Genomic DNA, 22555 nt, shown 5'->3' on the forward strand with positions numbered 1-22555 from the left:
CTTGGGGTTTTCCCCTAACCCCAAAAAACAAAAAAAGCAAAAAACCAAAAAAATTGGGGGAAAGTGAGTTAGGGCTAAAGTACACAACAAACCCCCATTTGCTCCCTAAAAAAAAACCCAAAAAACAAAAAAAGCTACCATGGGAAAAAAAAAAAAAAAAAAAAAAAAAAAAAATTTTTTTTTTTTTTTTTTTGGTACTATAACAAAATACACACTCCATAAACAAATTACACTAGGGGGTTTTGGTACTAATTAAAAAATTTTTTCCATTTGGAAATAAACAACACATAAGCTAAATGGGAGTTTACTAATTCCAATTTCCTTTTGGTTTTAAAAAATAGTAATGGATGATTTTCCTATTTCATATTACCCAATTAAGGTCCCCAAGGGTACAAAAAAAAACCCAAGCCTTTGGGGGTAGGGGGGGTAATACCATTTACTTGGAAAAAGAATGTGATAGTAACCCTTTATTGAAAATACAAAAAAATTTACCATGAGTTTAGTATATACAAGATATAGTGGCCACACCATGGAGTTCATCCCTTTTAAAATAACCCAAAAATTTGGTATTACAAATTTACCAAAAAACCACTGAAATGCTGATATGAAAATTCAAATAATGTCATTATTACGTTAGACTAAAATATTTTTTACTTTCAAGGTAGACCAAACCAATTCTACACCCAAAACCCCAACAATGGCTAAGGGGAAAATGAGTTTTTAGAATCACAATAAACAGCTACAACAGATGATCCCATGGGGAGTGAGTTAAAACAGCTTTTTTAATTAAGTTTACCCCCTAAAATTTTACTAAAATGTCAAACTAAGCCAAGATGTTTTTGAGAAATTAAATAGTGGCTTGATCAACACAGGTGTTTTTAGGAAGAATTGTCATAAAACACAATTTTACCGCTCAGTATGCATCCCAGCTATGTTTTAACAACATAGTGAAGGGACAGGCATTGAGGCGTCTAGGTACAATCCAGTAATATAGGGTTCGAACAGGATCTAGGTGATTTGAATGAAGATTGACACAGAGGATATGGACGAATGATCACGCTAAGGGCACTATAGGCCTAAGAGATTTGAGACTCAATATTGCATTTATACTTTTCTGAGAGGACAGATTCTTTACATGTAGTCCAGAGTGACAATAGGATAGGTAATGTCCCAGTTAGCACAGGAGCATTCTCTGTCTTTTTTACCAATGATGTTGCTGCCATCAAGGAATTAGTGAGGAGCCATTGGAATGTCTTGATGGTTGATTCTCATATCAGAGAAATATTAGGTGATGCCCCCCAGTTTAGATACAGGAATAAAAAGAATTTAAAAGGTTATTATGTGATAGAGGTTCCACCAACCCTACGATCTAGTATTCAACAAAGCGGAACAAGCTGTTGTGGCAGTTGTAGTTTTTGTTCTTATATCAACCCCTCTACTTTGTTTATTCATCCTTTCAATTCACGTCAGCATTTCTTTAAAGTTAATGGCAATTGCTTGTCCAGAAATATCATATATCTTGCTACCTGTTCCCTATGTAAGTCTTTCTACATAGGGAAGACTAATCGATGCTTCAAGGATCGCATACGGGAACATTTATACAGCATCAGGATGGGGCATGTTAGCAATGCACTGGCCAAACATGTATCTGAGTTTGGGATTCAGCATACTTTTACCTTTAGGATAGTTGAACATGTTAATGCCAATATTAGAGGTGGAGATATCAGAACACACACTGAGAATAGGGAAAACATGTGGATTATCAAACTGAGATCAGACGTTCCACCAGGCCTTAATGCTAAGGTTTCTGTCAGACCCTTTTTGAAAATAAGAAGACTGAAGGCTTATTAACCTATACTCAGTTTTTTATTCTCTATTCCTATATATTAAATAGATCCTCTATATTTTATTGAGAAGTATGTTTTAGTAATGTTCTATTATTGTTGGTTTATTCTACATTTATTGAATGTTTTTAAAGTATTACATTACTTTTAAAGCATTATACTGGCTTTAGTACCCTGTGTATAAAGTGAAGTTTTTAATTCAATTGATTGTTATTGCACTAATTGCTTAATTGAGTTGTTTCCCGCTTTTTTACTGGTTTTAACAGTATATTATGTGTGCTTCAGTCATTTGTATTTGAGTCTGAAGAAGCCGTGTTGGTGAAAGCGCTTACTTAATAAAACTGCCTTTTTACAAAAGCTGTTTCGCCTTGCGAGTGGTTTATTGGTGGAGAGACTATATGTGAAGAGAACTGTGTGTTTTTTATCTGCACCGACTACTTGTATTATCGCTGCTGATGCCTTGGTTCACCTTCTGAGTATTGAACTTTTCCTTAAATTACACAATTACCACATTGGCTACTCACTAACACAAATACTCAGCTACCATGGGGAAGCGTGTTGGGCTAAATTACACAATTACCACATTGGCTACTCATTAACACTAAAATACATAGCTACCATGGGGAAGAGAGTTAGGCTAAATTACACAATAACGACACTGGCTACTCACTAACACAAATACACAGCTATCATGGGGAAGTGAGTTAGGCTAAATTACACAACTACCACACTGGTTACTCACTGACAACCAAATACACAGCTAGCATGGGGAAGTGAGTTAGGCTAAATTGCACAATTACCACACTGGCTACTCACTAACTCCCAAATATACAGCTACCACGGGGAAGTGAGTTATGCTAAATTACACAATTACCACACTGGCTACTGACTAACACAAATGCACAACTGCCATGGGGAAGTGAGTTAGAGCTAAAGTACACAACTACCACAATGGCTAGTCACTAGCACAAATACACAGCTACCATGGGGAAGTGAGTTTGGGCTAAAGTACACAACTACTACAATGGCTACTTACTAGCACAAACACACAGCTACCATGAGGAAGTGAGTTAAGGCTAAAATTACACAATTACCACATTGGCTACTCGCTAACATCAATACACAGCTACTATGGGGAAGTGAGTTAGGGCTAAATTACAGATTTACCACATTGAGTACTCACTAACACAAATAGTCAGCTACCACAGGGAAGTGAGTTAGGGCTAAAGTACACAACTACCACACCAGCTACTCACTAACACCAAAATACACAGCTACCATGGGGAAGTGAGTTAGGCTAAAATACACAATAACCACACCGGCTACTCATAAACACCCAAATACACAGCTACCACAGGGAAGTGAGTTAGGGTTAAAATACACAACTACCACACCGGCTATTCACTAACACCCAAATTCACAGCTACCATGGGGAAGTGAGTTAGGGCTAAATTACACAATTACCACATTGGCTACTCACTTACACAAATACACAGCTACCATGGGGAAGTGAGTATGGGCTAAAGTACATAACTACCACACTGGCTACTCACTAGCACCAAAATACATAGCTACCATGGGGAAGTGAGCTAGGCTAAATTACACAATTACCACACTGGCTACTCACTAACACAAATACACAGCTACCATGGGGAAGTGAGTTAGGGCTAAAGTACACAACTACCACACCAGCTACTCACTAACACAAAAATACATAGCTACCATGGGGAAGTGAGCTAGGCTAAATTAGACAATTACCACACCGGCTACTCACTAACACCCAGATACACAGCTACCATGGGGAAGTGAGTTAGGGCTAAAGTACACAACTACCACACCGGCTACTCACTAACACCCAAATTCACAGCTACCATGGGGAAGTGAGTTAGACTAAATTAAACAATTACCACATTGACTACACACTAACACAAATACTCAGCTACCATGGGGAAGTGAGTTACGGTTAAATTACACAATTACCACATTGGCTACTCACTAACACAAATACACAGCTGCCATGGGGAAGTGAGTTAGGGCTAAAGTACACAACTACCACACCAGCTACTCACTAACACCAAAATACACAGCTACCATAGGGAAGTGAGTTAGAGCTAAAGTACACAACTACCACACTTAACTACTCACTAACACCCAAATACACAGCTACCATGGGGAAGTGAGTTAGAGCTAAAGTAAACAACTACCAAACCAGCTACTCACTAACACCAAAATACACAGCTACCATGGGGAAGTGAGTTAGAGCTAAAGTACACAATTACCACACCAGCTACTCACTAACATCCAAATACACAGCTATCATGGGGAAGTGAGTTAGGCTAAATTACACAATTACCACATTGGCTACTCACTAATGCAAATGCACAGCTACCATGGGGAAGTGAGTTAGGGCTAAAGTACACAACTACCAAACCAGCTTCTCACTAACACCAACATGCATAGCTACCATGGGGAAGTGAGTTAGGGCTAAAGTACACAACTACCACACTGGCTACTCACAATTACCACAATGGCTACGCACTAACACAAATACTCAGCTACCATGGGGAAGTGAGTTAGGGCTAAATTACACAATTACCACATTGGCTACTCACTAACACAAATACCCAGCTGCCATGGGGAAGTGAGTTAGGGCTAAAGTACACAACTACCACACCAGCTACACACTAACACCAAAACACACAGCTATCATGGGGAAGTGAGTTAGGCTAAATTACACAATAACGACACCAGCTACTCACTAACACAAATACACAGCTATCATGGGGAAGTGAGTTAGGCTAAATTACACAACTACCACTCTGGTTACTCACTGACAACCACATACACAGCTAGCATGGGGAAGTGAGTTAGGCTAAATTGCACAATTAGCACACTGGCTACTCACTAACACCCAAATACACAGCTACCACGGGGAAGTGAGTTAGGCTAAATTACACAATTACCACACTGGCTACTCACTTACACAAATACACAGCTACCATGGGGAAGTGAGTAAGGGCTAAAGTACATAACTACCACACTGGCTACTCACTAACACCCAAATACACAGCTACCATGGGGAAGTGAGTTAGGGCTAAATTACACAATTATCATATTGGCTACTCACTTACACAAATACACAGCTATCATGGGGAAGTGAGTTAGGCTAAATTACACAACTACGACACTGGCTACTCACTAACACCCAAATACACAGCTAGCATGTGGAAGTGAGTTAGGCTAAATTACACAATTACCACACTGGTTACTCACTTGCACAGAAATACACAGCTACCATGGGGAAGTGAGTTAGGCTAAATTACACAATTACCACACTGGCTACTCACTAACACAAATATACAGCTGCCATGGGGAAGTGAGTTATGGTTAAAGTACACAACTACCACACCAGCTACTCACTAACACAAATACACAGCTACCATGGGGAAGTGAGTTAGGCTAATTTACACAATTACCACACTGGCTACTCATTAACACAAATACACAGCTACCATGGGGAAGTGAGTTAGGGCTCAAGTACACAACTACCACACCGAATACTCACTAACACCAAAATACACAGCTACCATGGGGAAGTGAGTTAGGCTAAATTACACAATAACCACACCTGCTACTCACTAACACCCAAATGCACAGCTACCATGGGGAAGTGAGTTCGAGCAAAAGTACACAACTACCACACTGGCTACTCACTAACACTCAAATACACAGCTTCCATGGGGAAGTGATTTAGGCTAAATTACACAATTACCACATTGGCTACTCACTAACTCAAATGCACAGCTATCATGGGGAAGTGAGTTAGGGCTAAAGTACACAACTACCACTCTGGCTACTCTCTAACACAAATACACAGCTACCATGGGGAAGTGAGTTAGAGCTAAAGTACACAATTAATACACAGGCTACTCACTAACACCAAAATAAACAGCTACCATGGGGAAGTGAGATAGGCTAAATTACACAATTATCACACCAGCTGCTCACTAACACCCAAATACACAGCTACCATGGGGAAGTGAGTTAGGGCTAAAGTACACAACTACCACACCGGCTACTCACTAACACCCAAATACAGAGCTACCATGGGGAAGTAAGTTAGGGCTACATTACACATTTACCACATTGGCTACTCACTAACACAAATACACAGCTACCATGGGGAAGTGAGTTAGGGCTAAAGAACACAGCTACCACACTCGCTACTCACAACCACAAATACATAGCTACCATGGCGAAGTGAGTTAGTGGTAAAGTACACAACTACCACAATGGCTAGTCACTAGCACAAATACACAGCTACCATGGGGAAGTGAGTTTGGGCTAAAGTACCCAATTACCACAATGGCTACTTACTAGCACAAAAACACAGCTACCATGAGGAAGTGAGTTAAGGCAAAATTACACAATTACCACATTAGCTACTCACTAACATCAATACACAGCTACCATGGGGAAGTGAGTTAGGGCTAAATTACACATTTACCAAATTGAGTACTCACTAACACAAATAGTCAGCTATCACAGGGAAGTGAGTTAGGGCTAAAGTACACAACTACCACACCAGCTACTCACTAACATCAAAATACACAGCTACAATGGGGACGTGAGTTAGGCTAAAATACACAATAACCACACCGGCTACTCGTTAACACCCAAATATACAGCTACCACGAGGAAGTGAGTTAGGGCTAAAATACACAATTACCACACCGGCTGTTCACTAACACCCAAATTCACAGCTACCATGGGGAAGTGAGTTAGGGCTAAATTACACAATTACCACATTGGCTACTCACTTACACAAATACACAGCTACCATGGGGAAGTGAGTATGGGCTAAAGTACATAACTACCACACTGGCTACTCACTAACACCCAAATAAACAGCTACCATGGGGAAATGAGTTAGGCTAAATTACACGACTACCACACTGGCTACTCACTAGCACCAAAATACATAGCTACCATGGGGAAGTGAGCTAGGCTAAATTACACAATTCACAAAAAAAATCAATAAACAGAACCTGATCTCTCCACGATGTACCAAAGTAAATAAATGATGTTCAGCCAATAATCCAGTAGAAATAGCAGCTTTACATTAAAATAAACTTTTATTTCATAAAACGAGTGGGTGAATGATAAGCGCTTTCGTGTGGAAACAGCCACGCTTCTTCAGATAATAATTTCTCCCACAGACTGAATTTAAATAGTGTAACAATTAACATAAAACTTAATCTAATTAATCAACACAATTAACATTTAAAAAGGTAAAATAAAAACAGATTCAGCACACTCTGGCTCTAACATGATCTGGTGAGGATACATATTCAAAAGCTTATAACAAATATGTGTCACCATAATCATTTCCACATACAAGTTAGATTATAAACACTGCATAAAAAAGTATCTATACAAATATAGATGTATATAGTTAGATTGAAAAATTATTCAGCAACTTACTATGTAAATTTAGGACAGAAATATAGCCAGAATAGTATTTCATGACACTCAAAGTTGAACGCTTGCTTAGCGTATCAAAACTTCTTGGTTGTGCAACAAAGCATTTAAGACAAAAGAAATAAAGCAACATACAGTATTTAATATTATTGGAAATTTGATCCAAAAAATATAAAATATAAAAGGCTTAGTCGCCATAAGTTTCAATAACTATCACTAAAAAAGATAACTATGCTGACTAGACACTAGTTCAGACAATCAAAAATTATGATAAATGCAGTAAATACTGTGAATACTGAAAAATATATAAAAACATGTCAAAGCTAATAATTAAGCTCTGCAAAAGGTAACTAATGTGAAGTATATAATCGCAATTAATTATATTACATACATTATTAACTGAATTTAGGATAACCTGTATATTTAAATCAAAACAATTAGATGTTAGGGTATTTAATTAACCAACTTTTAGAAGGTTACTATTTCAAATTTCTATAAAAATAGTGCTTAGCATATAAATATTATAACAAATTAAAGAGTTAAATTAAGCATAAAAATGTATAAAAAATATATATGTATATATAAAAAATATATATATATAAAAAATATTCATGTTTATGTCTAAATTTATGTTTGTATGCTGAAAAACAAGAATAAAGTGTAAAATTAATGAACTATTAAATAAGTAATGAATAATCTCTAAAAAGTTTTTTAAAGATGTTGTTAATTATATTTAAATTTATGTTTATATGCTTAAAAATAAAAATAAGGTGTAAAATTAATCAACTATTAAATAGGTAATAAACTTCTCTAAAAAATCTCAAAAAAATAGACAAATTTGGAACACCCTAGATTGAATATTAAACTAAGAAGATGCTTAAAAAAGAAAAGTAAATGTAAAAGTTTTTTTAAAAAGTTTTATAAAAAAGCTGTCTACTGGATATAACAGTTTAAAATTGGCTGAATTTAGAATAGGGTTATACTGCTACAGAAATAATACGTAGAAGAAAGTATGCTAATGAACCATTAAATATAGATATGCATGCTACACACTTATACATAGGAAAAAACCTAAAAGTATTAAAAAACATAGATGAGTAGCATTCTTTGACTGTAAACAAGAAATGACCTTAAAATAGAAATTCTCAATTAAACATCATTAGCGCTACCTATTATTTAAAATAGGTTTGATGGATACAGAAGTATTTAATCCTGGGTAATTATGGGCATTAAACTTTAAGATCCATCTCAATTCAGCTAATGCTAGGTTGTTAATGTCATCTCCACCCCTGGGATTTAAGGCTATTACTTCTAACACTCTAAAGAAAAATGTATGATTTTTATGCTTTGCTATATGCTGGACTAGAGCATTAGTGTCTGAACATTTCTTAATTTCGTATAGATGGTCATAAATTCGGTCAGCTAATTTCCTTTTAGTGAGACCAATATAAAAGGCAGTACATTTAGTACAGGTGGCCAGGTACACTAAATTCTTTGTAGAGCAAGTGGCTGAAGTGTTAAAATGAAAAGTAAAGTTCAAAGTAGGATGAGTGAAAGATAAATCAGAACAGATGTGATTACATATGTTACATTTTCCACAGGGGACAGTTCCTAAATTTACAGTAAGGTTTTTAGAAATAAGAAAATGGTCTTTGCATAGAATCTGTTTTAAGTTCAAACAATTTTTGTAAAGGAAAGTAGGGTAATTCCCTACTAAATTAATTACTGAAATATCAGTCATAAGTATGTTCCAATTCTTACGTATAATGTGTTCTATGCATTTTACATCACTTGTATATTTGGTGATGTAAGGAATTTTCATGGTTTTATTAATTAGCTTAGGGTTAGGTAAAGTAAACTTCTTAGGTACTTGAGTAATTGCTGCTGAGGGATTCAGAACACCATCTTTAACAGATTTATAGATAAATTAGATAAATAGATAAATTACACAATTACCACACCGGCTACTCACTAACACAAATACACAGCTACCATGGGGAAGTGAGTTATGGCTAAAGTACACAAATACCACACCAGCTACTCACTAACACCAAAATACATAGCTACCATGGGGAAGTGAGCTAGGCTAAATTACACAATTACCACACCGGCTACTCACTAACACCCAAATACACAGCTACCATGGGGAAGTGAGTTAGGGCTAAAGTACACAACTACCACACCGGCTAGTCACTAACACCCAAATTCACAGCTACCATGTGGAAGTGAGTTAGGCTAAATTAAACAATTACCACATTGGCTACTCACTAACACAAATACTCAGCTACCATGGGGAAGTGAGTTGGGCTAAATTACACAATTACCACACTACTAACACACAAATACACAGCTGCCATGGGGAAGTGAGTTAGGGCTAAAGTACACAACTACCACACCAGCTACACACTAACACCAAAACACACAGCTACCATGGGGAAGTGAGTTAGGCTAAATTACACAATAACGACACCGGCTACTCACTAACACAAATACACAGCTATCATGGGGAAGTGAGTTAGGCTAAATTACACAACTACCACACTGGTTACTCACTGACAACCAAATACACAGCTAGCATGGGGAAGTGAGTTATGCTAAATTACACAATTACCACACTGGCTACTGACTAACACAAATGCACAACTGCCATGGGGAAGTGAGTTAGGGCTAAAGTACACAACTACCACACCGGCTACTCACTAACACAAATACACAGCTACCATGAGGAAGTGAGTTAGGGCTAAAGTACACAACTACCACACTGGCTACTCACTAACACCCAAATACACAGCTAGCATGGGGAAGTGAGTTAGGCTAAATTACACAATTACCACACTGGCTACTCACTAAGACAAATATACAGCTGCCATGGGAAGTGAGTTATGGCTAAATTACACAATTACCATACTGGCTACTCACTAACACAAATACACAGCTACCATGGGGAAGTGAGTTAGAGCTAAAGTACACAACTACCACACTGGCTACTCACTAACTCTCAAATACACAGCTACCATGGGGAAGTGAGTTAGGCTCAACTACACATTTACCACACTGGCTACTCACTAACACCCAAATGCACAGCTACCATGAGGAAGTGAGTTTGAGCAAAAGTACACAACTACCACACTGGCTACTCACTAACACTCAAATACACAGCTACCATGGGGAAGTGAGTTAGGCTAAATTACACAATTACCACATTGGCTACTCACTAACTCAAATACACAGCTATCATGGGGAAGTGAGTTAGGGCTAAAGTACACAACTACCACACCGGCTACTCACTAACATCCAAATACACAACTACCATGGGAAAGTGAGTCAGGCTAAATTACACAATTACCACATTGGCTACTCACTAACACAAATACTCAGCTACCATGGGGAAGTGAGTTGGGCTAAAATACACAATAACCACAATGGCTACTCACTAACACCCAAATACACAGCTACCACTGGGAAGTGAGTTAGGGCAATATTACACAACTACCACAATGGCTACTCACTAAAACCCAGATACACAGCTATTATGGGGAAGTGAGTTAGGGCTAAAGTACACAACTACCACACTGGCTACTCACTAACACAAATACACAGCTACCATGGGGAAGTGAGTTAGGCTAAATTACACAATTACCACATTGGCTACTCACTAACACAAATACACAGCTACCATGGGGAAGTGAGTCAGGGCTAAAGTACACAACTACCACACCAGCTATTCACTAACAGAAATACACAGCTACCATGGTTAAGTGAGTTTGGGCTAAAGTACATAACTACCACATTGGCTACTCACTAACACACAAATACACAGCTATCATGGGGAAGTGAGTTAGGCTAAATTACACAACTACCACACTGGCTACTCACTAACACCCAAATACACAGCTACCATGGGGAAGTGAGTTAGGCTAAATTACACAACTACCACACTGGCTACTCACTAACACCAAAATATATAGCTACCATGGGGGAGTGAGTTCGGCTAAATTACACAATTACCACATTGGCTACTCACTAACTCAAATGCACAGCTGCCATGGGGAAGTGAGTTATGGCTAAAGTACACAACTACCACACCGGCTACTCACTAACACAAATAGACAGCTACCATGGGATAGTGAGTTAGGCTAAATTACACAACTACCACACTGGCTACTCACTAACACTGAAATACACAGCTACCATGTGGAAGTGAGTTAGGCTAAATTAAACAATTCCCACATTTGCTACTCACTAACTCAAATACAGAGCTATCATGGGGAAGTGAGTTAGGCTAAATTACACAACTACCACATTGGCTACTCACTAACACAAATACACAGCTATTATGGGGAAGTGAGTTAGGCTAAATTACACAACTACCACACAGGCTACTCACTAACACTGAAATACACAGCTATTTGGGGAAATGAGTTAGGGCTAAAGTATACAACTACCACAACTGGCTACTCACTTACAAAAATACACAGCTACCATGGGGAAGTGAGTTAGGCTAAATTACACAATTACCACACTGGCTACTCACTAACACCCAAATACACAGCTACCATGGGGAAGTGAGTTAGGCTAATTTACACAATTACCAAACTGGCTACTCACTAACACAAATACACAGCTACCATGGGGAAGTGAGTTAGGGCTAAAGTACACAACTACCACACTGGCTACTCACTAACACAAATACACAGCTACCATGGGGAAGTGAGTTAGGGCAATATTACACAACTACCACACTGGCTAGTCACTAACACACAGATACACAGCTATCATGGGGAAGTGAGTTACGGCTAAAGTACACAAATACCACACCAGCTACTCACTAACACAAATACACAGCTACCATGGGGAAGTGAGTTAGGGCTAAAGTACACAACTACCACACCTGCTACTCACTAACATCCAAATACACAGCTACCATGGGGAAGTGAGTTAGGCTAATTTACACAATTACCAAACTGGCTACTCACTAACACAAATACACAGCTACCATGGGGAAGTGAGTTAGGGCTAAAGTACACAACTACCACACTGGCTACTCAGTAACACAAATACACAGCTACCATGGGAAAGTGAGTTAAGGCTTAAATACACAACTACCACACTCGCTACTCACTACCACAAATACACAGCTACCATGGCAAAGTGAGTTAGGGCTAAATTACACAATTACCACATTGGCTACTCACTTACACAAATACACAGCTACCATGGGGAAGTGAGTTAGGGCTAAATTACATAATTACCACACTGGCTACTCACTAACACCCAAATACACAGCTACCATGGGGAAGTGAGTTAGGGCTAAATTACACAATAACCACACCGGCTACTCACTACACTCAAATACACAGCTATCATGGGGAAGTGAGTTAGGCTAAATTACACAACTACCACAGTGGCTACTCACTAACACCCAAATACACAGCTACCATGGGGAAGTGAGTTAGGCTAAATTACACAATTACCACACTGGCTACTCACTAACACAAATACACAGCTACCATGGGGAAGTGAGTTAGGGCTAAAGTACACAACTACCACACATGCTACTCACTAACACCAAAATAAACAGCTGCCATGGGGAAGTGAGTTAGGCTAAATTACAAAATTACCACATTGGCTACTCACCAACACAAATACACAGCTACCATGGGGAAGTGAGTTAGAGCTTAAGTACACAACTACCACACCGGCTACTCACTAACACCCAAATACAAAGCTACCATGGGGAAGTAAGTTAGGGCTAAATTACACAATTACCACATTGGCTACTCACTAACACAAATACACAGCCACCATGGGAAGTGAGTTAGGACTAAAGAACACAGCTACCACACTCGCTACTCACTACCACAAATACACAGCTACCATGGCGAAGTGAGTTAGGGCTAAAGTACACAACTACCACACCGGCTACTCACTAACACAAATACACAGCTACCATGGGGAAGTGAGTTATAGCTAAAGTACACAACTACCACACTGGCTACTAACTAGCACAAAAATACACAGCTACCATGGGGAAGTGAGTTAGGCTAAATTACACAATAACCACACCTGCTACTCACTAACACAAATACAAAGCTGCCATGGGGAAGTGAGTTCGGCTAAATTACACAATTACCACATTGGCTACTCACTAACACAAATACTCAGCTACCATGGGGAAGTGAGTTGGGCTAAATTACACAACTACCACACTGGTTACTCACTGACAACCAAATACACAGCTAGCATGGGGAAGTGAGTTATGCTAAATTACACAATTACCACACTGGCTACTGACTAACACAAATGCACAACTGCCATGGGAAGTGAGTTAGGCTAAATTACACAATTACCACACCAGCTACTCACTAACACAAATACACAGCTACCATGGAGAAGTGAGTTAGGTTAAATTACACAATTACCACATTGGCTACTCACGAACACAAATACACAGCTACCATGGGGAAGTGAGTTAGGGCTAAAGTACACAACTACCACACTGGCTACTCACTAACACAAATAGACAGCTACCATGGGGAAGTGAGTTAGGCTAAATTACACAACTACCACTGGCTACTCACTAACACAAATACACAGCTTCCATGGGGAAATGATTTAGGCTAAATTACACAATTACCACACCGGCTACTCACTAACAGAAATACACAGCTACCATGGGGAAGTGAGTTAGGCTAAATTACACAACTACCACACCGGCTACTCACTAACACAAATACACAACTACCATGGGAAAGTGAGTCACTGCTAAATTACTCAATTACCACACTGACTACTCATTAACACAAATACACAGCTGCCATGGGGAAGTGAGTTTGGGCTAAAGTACACAACTACCACACCGGCTACTCACTAACACCCAAATACACAGCTACCATGGGGAAGTGAGTTAGGCTAAATTACACAATTACCACATTGGCTACTCACTAACACAAATACACAGCTACCATGGGGAAGTGAGTAAGGGCTAAAGTACACAACTACCACAGTGGCTACTCACTAACACCCAAATACACAGCTACCATGGGGAAGTGAGTTAGGCTAAATTACACAATTACCACACTGGCTACTCACTAACACAAATACACAACTACCATGGGGAAGTGAGTTAGGCTAAATTACACAATTACCACACTGGCTACTCACTAACACAAATATACAGCTGCCATGGGGAAGTGAGTTAGGGCTAAAGTACACAACTACCACCAGCTACTCACTAACACCAAAATACACAGCTACCATGGGGAAGTGAGTTAGGCTAAATTACACAATTACCACATTGGCTACTCACTAACACAAATAGACAGCTACCATGGGAAAGTGAGTTAGGCTAAATTACACAACTACCACACTGGCTACTCACTAACACTGAAATACACAGCTACTATGAGGAAATGAGTTAGGGCTAAAGTACACAATTGCCACATTGGCTACTCACTAACACAAATAGACAGCTACCATGGGATAGTGAGTTAGGCTAAATTACACAACTACCACACTGGCTACTCACTAACACTGAAATACACAGCTACTTGGGGAAGTGAGTTAGGGCTAAAGTACACAACTACCACACTGGCTACTCACTAACACAATGACATAGCTACCATGGGGAAGTGAGTTAGGGCTAAAGTACACAACTACCACATTGGATACTCACTAACACAAATACACAGCTGCCATGGGAACTGAGTTAGGGCTAAAGTATACAACTACCACAACTGGCTACTCACTAACACAAATACACAGCTACCATGGGGAAGTGAGTTAGGAATAAAGTACACAACTACCACACCTGCTACTCACTAACATCCAAATACACAGCTACCATGGGGAAGTGAGTTAGGCTAAATTAGACAATTATCACACCGGCAACTCACTAACACAAATACACAGCTACCATGGGGAAAGGAGTTAGGGTTAAAGTACACAACTACCACACTGACTACTCACTAACACATATACACAGCTACCATGGGGAAGTGAGTTTGGGCTAAAGTACACAACTACCACACTGGCTACTCACTAACACAAATAGACAGCTACCATGGGAAACTGAGTTAGGCTAAATTACACAACTACCACACTGGCTACTCACTACACTCAAATACACAGCTATCATGGGGAAGTGAGTTAGGCTAAATTACACAACTACCACATTGGCTAATCACTAACACAAATGCCCAGCTATCATGGGGAAGTGAGTTAGAGCTAAAGTACACAATTACCACACTGGCTACTCACTAACACTCAAATACACAGCTACCATGGGGAAGTGAGTTAGAGCTAAAGTACACAATTACCACACTGGCTACTCACTAACACAAATACACAGCTACCATGGGGAAGTGAGTTAGAGCTAAAGTACACAACTACCACACCGGCTACTCACTAACATCCAAATACACAGCTACCATGGGGAAGTGAGTTAGGCTAAATTACACAATTACCACACTGGCTACTCACTAACACAAATGCATAGCTACCATGGGAAAGTGAGTTAGGGCTAAAGTACAAAACTACCTCACATGCTACTCACTAACACCAAAATAAACAGCTGCCATGGGGAAGTGAGTTAGGCTAAATTACAAAATTACCACATTGGCTACTCACCAACACAAATACACAGCTACCATGGGGAAGTGAGTTAGAGCTTAAGTACACAACTACCACACCGGCTACTCACTAACACCCAAATACAAAGCTACCATGCGGAACTGAGTTAGGGCTAAAGTACACAATTGCCACATTGGCTACTCACTAACACAAATATACAGCTGCCATGGGGAAGTGAGTTAGGCTAAATTAAACAACTACCACACAGGCTACTCACTAACACAAATACACAGCTACCATGGGGAAGTGAGTTAGGCTAAATTACACAATTACCACACTGGCAACTCACTAACACAAATGCATAGCTACCATGGGAAAGTTAGAGCTAAAGTAAACAACTACCACACCAGCTACTCACTAACACCAAAATACACATCTACCATGGGGAAGTGAGTTAGGCTAAATTAGACAATTATCACACCGGCAACTCACTAACACCTAAATACACAGCTACCATGGGGAAGTGAGTTAGGCTAAATTACACAACTACCACATTGGCTACTCACTAACACAAATACACAGCTACCATGGGGAAGTGAGTTAGGCTAAATTACACAATTACCACACCGGCTACTCACTAACACCCAAATACACAGCTACCACGGGGAAGTGAGTTAGGCTAAATTACACAATTACCACACTGGCTACTGACTAACACAAATGCACAGCTGCCATGGGGAAGTGAGTTAGGGCTAAAGCACACAACTACCACACCGGCTACTCACTAACACAAATACACAGCTACCATGGGGAAGTGAGTTAGAGCTAAAGTACACAACTACCACAATGGCTAGTCACTAGCACAAATACACAGCTACCATGGGGAAGTGAGTTTGGGCTAAAGTACACAACTACCACACCGGCTACTTACTAGCACGAATACACAGCTACCATGAGGAAGTGAGTTAAGGCTAAATTACACAATTACCACATTGGCTACTCACTAACATCAATACACAGCTACTATGGGGAAGTGAGTTAGGGCTAAATTACACAATTACCACATTGGCTACTCACTAACACAAATACACAGCTATCATGGCGAAGTGAGTTTGGGCTAAAGTATACAACTACCAGACCAGCTACTCACTAACACCAAAATACACAGCTACCATGGGGAAGTGAGTTAGGCTAAAATACACAATAACCACACTGGCTACTCACTAACACCCAAATACACAGCTACCATGGGGAAGTGAGTTAGGGCTAAAATACACAACTACCACACCGGCTACTCACTAACACAAATACACAGCTACCATGGGGAAGTGAGTTAGGGCTAAATTACACAATTACCACATTGGCTACTCACTAACACAAATACACAGCTACCATGGGGAAGTGAGTTAGGGCTAAAGTACACAATTACCACACTGGCTACTCACTAACACAAATACACAGCTACCATGGGGAAGTGAGTTAGGGCTAAATTACACAATTACCACATTGGCTACTCACTAACACAAATACACAGCTACCATGGGGAAGTGAGTTAGGGCTAAATTACACAACTACCACACTGGCTACTCACTAACACCCAAATACACAGCTATCATGGAGAAGTGAGTTAGGCTAAATTACACAACTACCACACTGGCTACTCACTAACACAAATACACAGCTACCATGGGGAAGTGAGTTAGGGCTAAAGTACACAACTACCACACTGGCTACTCACTAACACCAAAATATACAGCTACCATGGGAAGTGAGTTAGGCTAAATTACACAATTACCACATTGGCTACTCACTAATGCAAATGCACAGCTACCATGAGGAAGTGAGTTTGAGCAAAAGTACACAACTACCACACTGGCTACTCACTAACACTCAAATACACAGCTACCATGGGGAAATGAGTTAGGGCTAAAGTACACAATTACCACATTGGCTACTCACTAACACAAATACACAGCTACCATGGGAAAGTGAGTTAGGCTAAATTACACAACTACCACACTGGCTACTCACTAACACCAAAATACATAGCTACCATGGGGAAGTGAGCTAGGCTAAATTACACAATTACCACACTGGCTGCGCACTAACACAAATAAACAGCTACCATGGGAAAGTGAGTTAGGGCTAAAGTACCCAACTACCACTCTGGCTACTCTCTAACACAAATACACAGCTACCATGGGGAAGTGAGTTAGGCTAAATTACACAATTACCACACTGGCTACTCACTAACACCAAAATACACAGCTACCATAGGGAAGTGAGTTAGGCCTAAAGTACACAACTACCAAATTGGTTACTCACTAACACCCAAATACACAGCTACCATGGGGTAGTGAGTTAGGCTAAATTACACAATTACCACATTGGCTACTCACTAACACAAATACACAGCTACCATGGGGAAGTGAGTTAGGGCAATATTACACAACTACCATACCTGCTACTCACTAACATCCAAATACACAGCTACCATGGGGAAGTGGGTTAGGCTAAATTACACAATTATCACACCAGCTCCTCACTAACACCTAAATACATAGCTGTCATGGGGAAATGAGTTAGGCTAATTTACACAATTACCACACTGGCTACTCACTAACACAAATACACAGCTACCATGGGGAAGTGAGTTAGGGCTAAAGTACACAACTACCACACTGGCTACTCACTAACATCCAAATACACAGCTACCATGGGGAAGTGAGTTAGGCTAAATTACACAATTACCACATTGGCTACTCACTAACACCCAAATACACAGCTACCATGGGGAAGTGAGTTAGGGCTAAATTACACAATTACCACATTGGCTACTCACTAACACAAATACACAGCTACCATGGGGAAGTGAGTTAGGGCTAAAGTACACAACTACCACACCAGCTACTCACTAACACCAAAATACACAGCTACCATGGGGAAGTGAGTTAGGCTAAATTACACAATTACCACACCGGCTACTCACTAACTCAAATACAGAGCTATCATGGGGAAGTGAGTTAGGCTAAATTACACAACTACCACACTGGCTACTCACTAAACAAATACACAGCTACCATGGGGAAGTGAGTTAGGCTAAATTACACAATTACCACACTGGCTACTCACTAACACCCAAATACACAGCTACCATGGGGAAGTGAGTTAGGCTAAATTACACAATTACCACACTGGCTACTCACTAACACAAATACACAGCTACCATGGGGAAGTGAGTTAGGGCTAAAGTACACAACTACCACACCAGCTACTCACTAACACCCAAATACACAGCTACCATGGGAAAGTGAGTTAGGCTAAATTACACAATTACCACACTGGCTACTCATTAACACAAATACACAGCTGCCATGGGGAACTGAGTTTGTGCTAAAGTACACAACTACCACACCGGCTACTCACTAACAACCAAATGCACAGCTACCATGGGGAGTGAGTTAGGCTGAACTACACAATTACCAGACTGGCTACTCACTAACACAAATACACAGCTACCATGGGGAAGTGAGTTAGGCTAAATTACACAATTACCACACTGGCTAACCACTAACACAAATACCTAGCTACCATGGGAAGTGAGTTAGGGCTAAAGTACACAACTACCACACCAGCTACTCACTAACACCCAAATACACAGCTACCATGGGGAAGTGAGTTAGGCTAAATTACAAAATTACCACATTGGCTACTCACCAACACAAATACACAGCTACCAATGGGAAGTGAGTTAGGCTAAATTACACAACTACCACACTGGCTACTCACTAACACAAATACACAGCTACCATGGGGAAGTGAGTTAGGGCTAAAGTACACAACTACCACACTGGCTACTCACTAACACCCAAATACACAGCTACCATGGGGAAGTGAGTTAGGCTAAATTACACAATTACCACACTGGCTACTCACTAACACCCAAATACACAGCTACCATGGGGAAGTGAGTTAGGGCTAAATTACACAACTACCACACTGGCTACTCACTAACACAAATAGACAGCTACCATGGGAAAGTGAGTTAGGCTAAATTACACAACTACCACACTGGCTACTCACTAACACTGAAATACACAGCTACCATGGGAAAGTGAGTTAGGCTAAATTACACAATTACCACACTGGCTACTCACTAACACACAAATACACAGCTACCATGGGGAAGTGAGTTAGGCTAAATTACACAATTACCACACTGGCTACTCACTAACACAAATACACAGCTACCATGGGGAAGTGAGTTAGGGCAATATTGCACAACTACCACAATGGCTACTCACTAACACAAATACACAGCTATCACAGTGAAGTGAGTTAGGGCTAAAGTATACAACTACCAGACCAGCTACTCACTAACACCCAAATACACCGCTACCATGAGGAAGTGAGTTTGAGCAAAAGTACACAACTACCACAATGGCTACTCACTAACACAAATACACAGCTACCATGGGGAAGTGAGTTAGGGCTAAAGTACACAACTACCACACCGGCTACTCACTAACACCCAAATACACAGCTACCATGGGGAAGTGAGTTAGGGCTAAAGTACACAACTACCACACCGGCTACTCACTAACACCCAAATTCACAGCTACCATGGGAAAGTGAGTTAGGCTAAATTACACAATTACCACACTGGCTACTCACTAACACAAATACACAGCTACCATGGGGAAGTGAGTTAGGGCTAAAGTACACAACTACCACACTGGCTACTCACTAACACAAATACACAGCTACCATGGGGAAGTGAGTTAGGCTAAATTACACAATTACCACATTGGCTACTCACTAACACAAATACACAGCTACCATGGGGAAGTGAGTTAGGGCTAAAGTACACAACTACCACACTGGCTACTCACTAACACCAAAATATACAGCTACCATGGGGAAGTGAGTTAGGCTAAATTACACAATAACCACACCTACTACTCACTAACACCCAAATACACAGCTACCATGGAGAAGTGAGTTAGGCTAAATTACACAACTACCACACTGGCTACTCACTAACACCCAAATACACAGCTACCATGGGGAAGTGAGTTAGGCTAAATTACACAATTACCACACTGGCTACTCACTAACACAAATACACAGCTACCATGGGGAAGTGAGTTAGGCTAAATTACACAATTACCACACTGGCTACTCACTAACACAAATACACAGCTACCATGGGGAAGTGAGTTATGGCTAAAGTACACAACTACCACACTGGCTACTCACTAACACAAATAGACAGCTACCATGGGAAAGTGAGTTAGGCTAAATTACACAATTACCACACTGGCAACTCACTAACACAAATATACAGCTGCAACGGGGAAGTGAGTTAGGGCTAAATTACACAACTACCACACTGGCTACTCACTAACACCCAAATACACAGCTAGCATGGGGAAGTGAGTTAGGCTAAATTACACAATTACCACACTGGCTACTCACTAACACAAATACACAGCTACCATGGGGAAGTGAGTTAGGGATAAAGTACACAACTACCACACGGGCTACTCACTAACACAAATATACAGCTGCAACGGGGAAGTGAGTTAGGGCTAAATTACACAACTACCACATCGGATACTAACACCAAAATACACAGCTACCATGGGGAAGTGAGTTAGGCTAAATTACACAATTACCACATTGGCTACTCACTAACACAAATACACAGCTATTATGGGGAAGTGAGTTAGGCTAAATTACACAACTACCACACAGGCTACTCACTAACACTCAAATACACAGCTACCATGGGGAAGTGAGTTAGGCTAAATTACACAATTACCACACTGGCTACTCACTAACACAAATACACAGCTACCATGGGGAAGTGAGTTAGGGCTAAAGTACACAACTACCACACTGGCTACTCACTAACACCCAAATACACAGCTACCATGGGAAAGTGAGTTAGGGCTAAATTACACAATTACCACACTGGCTACTCACTAACACAAATAGACAGCTACCATGGGATAGTGAGTTAGGCTAAATTACACAACTACCACACTGGCTACTCACTAACACCCAAATACACAGCTACCATGGGGAAGTGAGTTAGGGCTAAAGTACACAACTACCACACCAGCTACTCACTAACACCAAAATACACAGCTACCATGGGGAAGTGAGTTAGGCTAAATTACACAATTACCACATTGGCTACTCACTAACACAAATACACAGCTACCATGGGGAAGTGAGTTAGGGCTAAAGTACACAACTACCACACTGGCTACTCACTAACACCCAAATACACAGCTACCATGGGGAAGTGAGTTAGGCTAAATTACACAATTACCACATTGGCTACTCACTAACACAAATACACAGCTGCCATGTTCGAAGTGAGTTGGGCTAAATTACACAATTACCACCTGGCTACTCACTAACACCCAAATACACAGCTACCATGGGGAAGTGAGTTAGGGCTAAAGTACACAACTACCACACTGGCTACTCACTAACACAAATACACAGCTACCATGGGGAAGTGAGTTAGGGCTAAAGTACACAACTACCACACTGGCTACTCACTAACACCCAAATACACAGCTATCATGGAGAAGTGAGTTAGGCTAAATTACACAACTACCACACTGGCTACTCACTAACACAAA

This window comes from Protopterus annectens, chromosome 13.part0 (genome assembly GCF_019279795.1).
Source record: "Protopterus annectens isolate FY-2018-M chromosome 13.part0, PAN1.0, whole genome shotgun sequence".
NCBI classification, from domain to species: Eukaryota; Metazoa; Chordata; order Ceratodontiformes; family Protopteridae; genus Protopterus; species Protopterus annectens.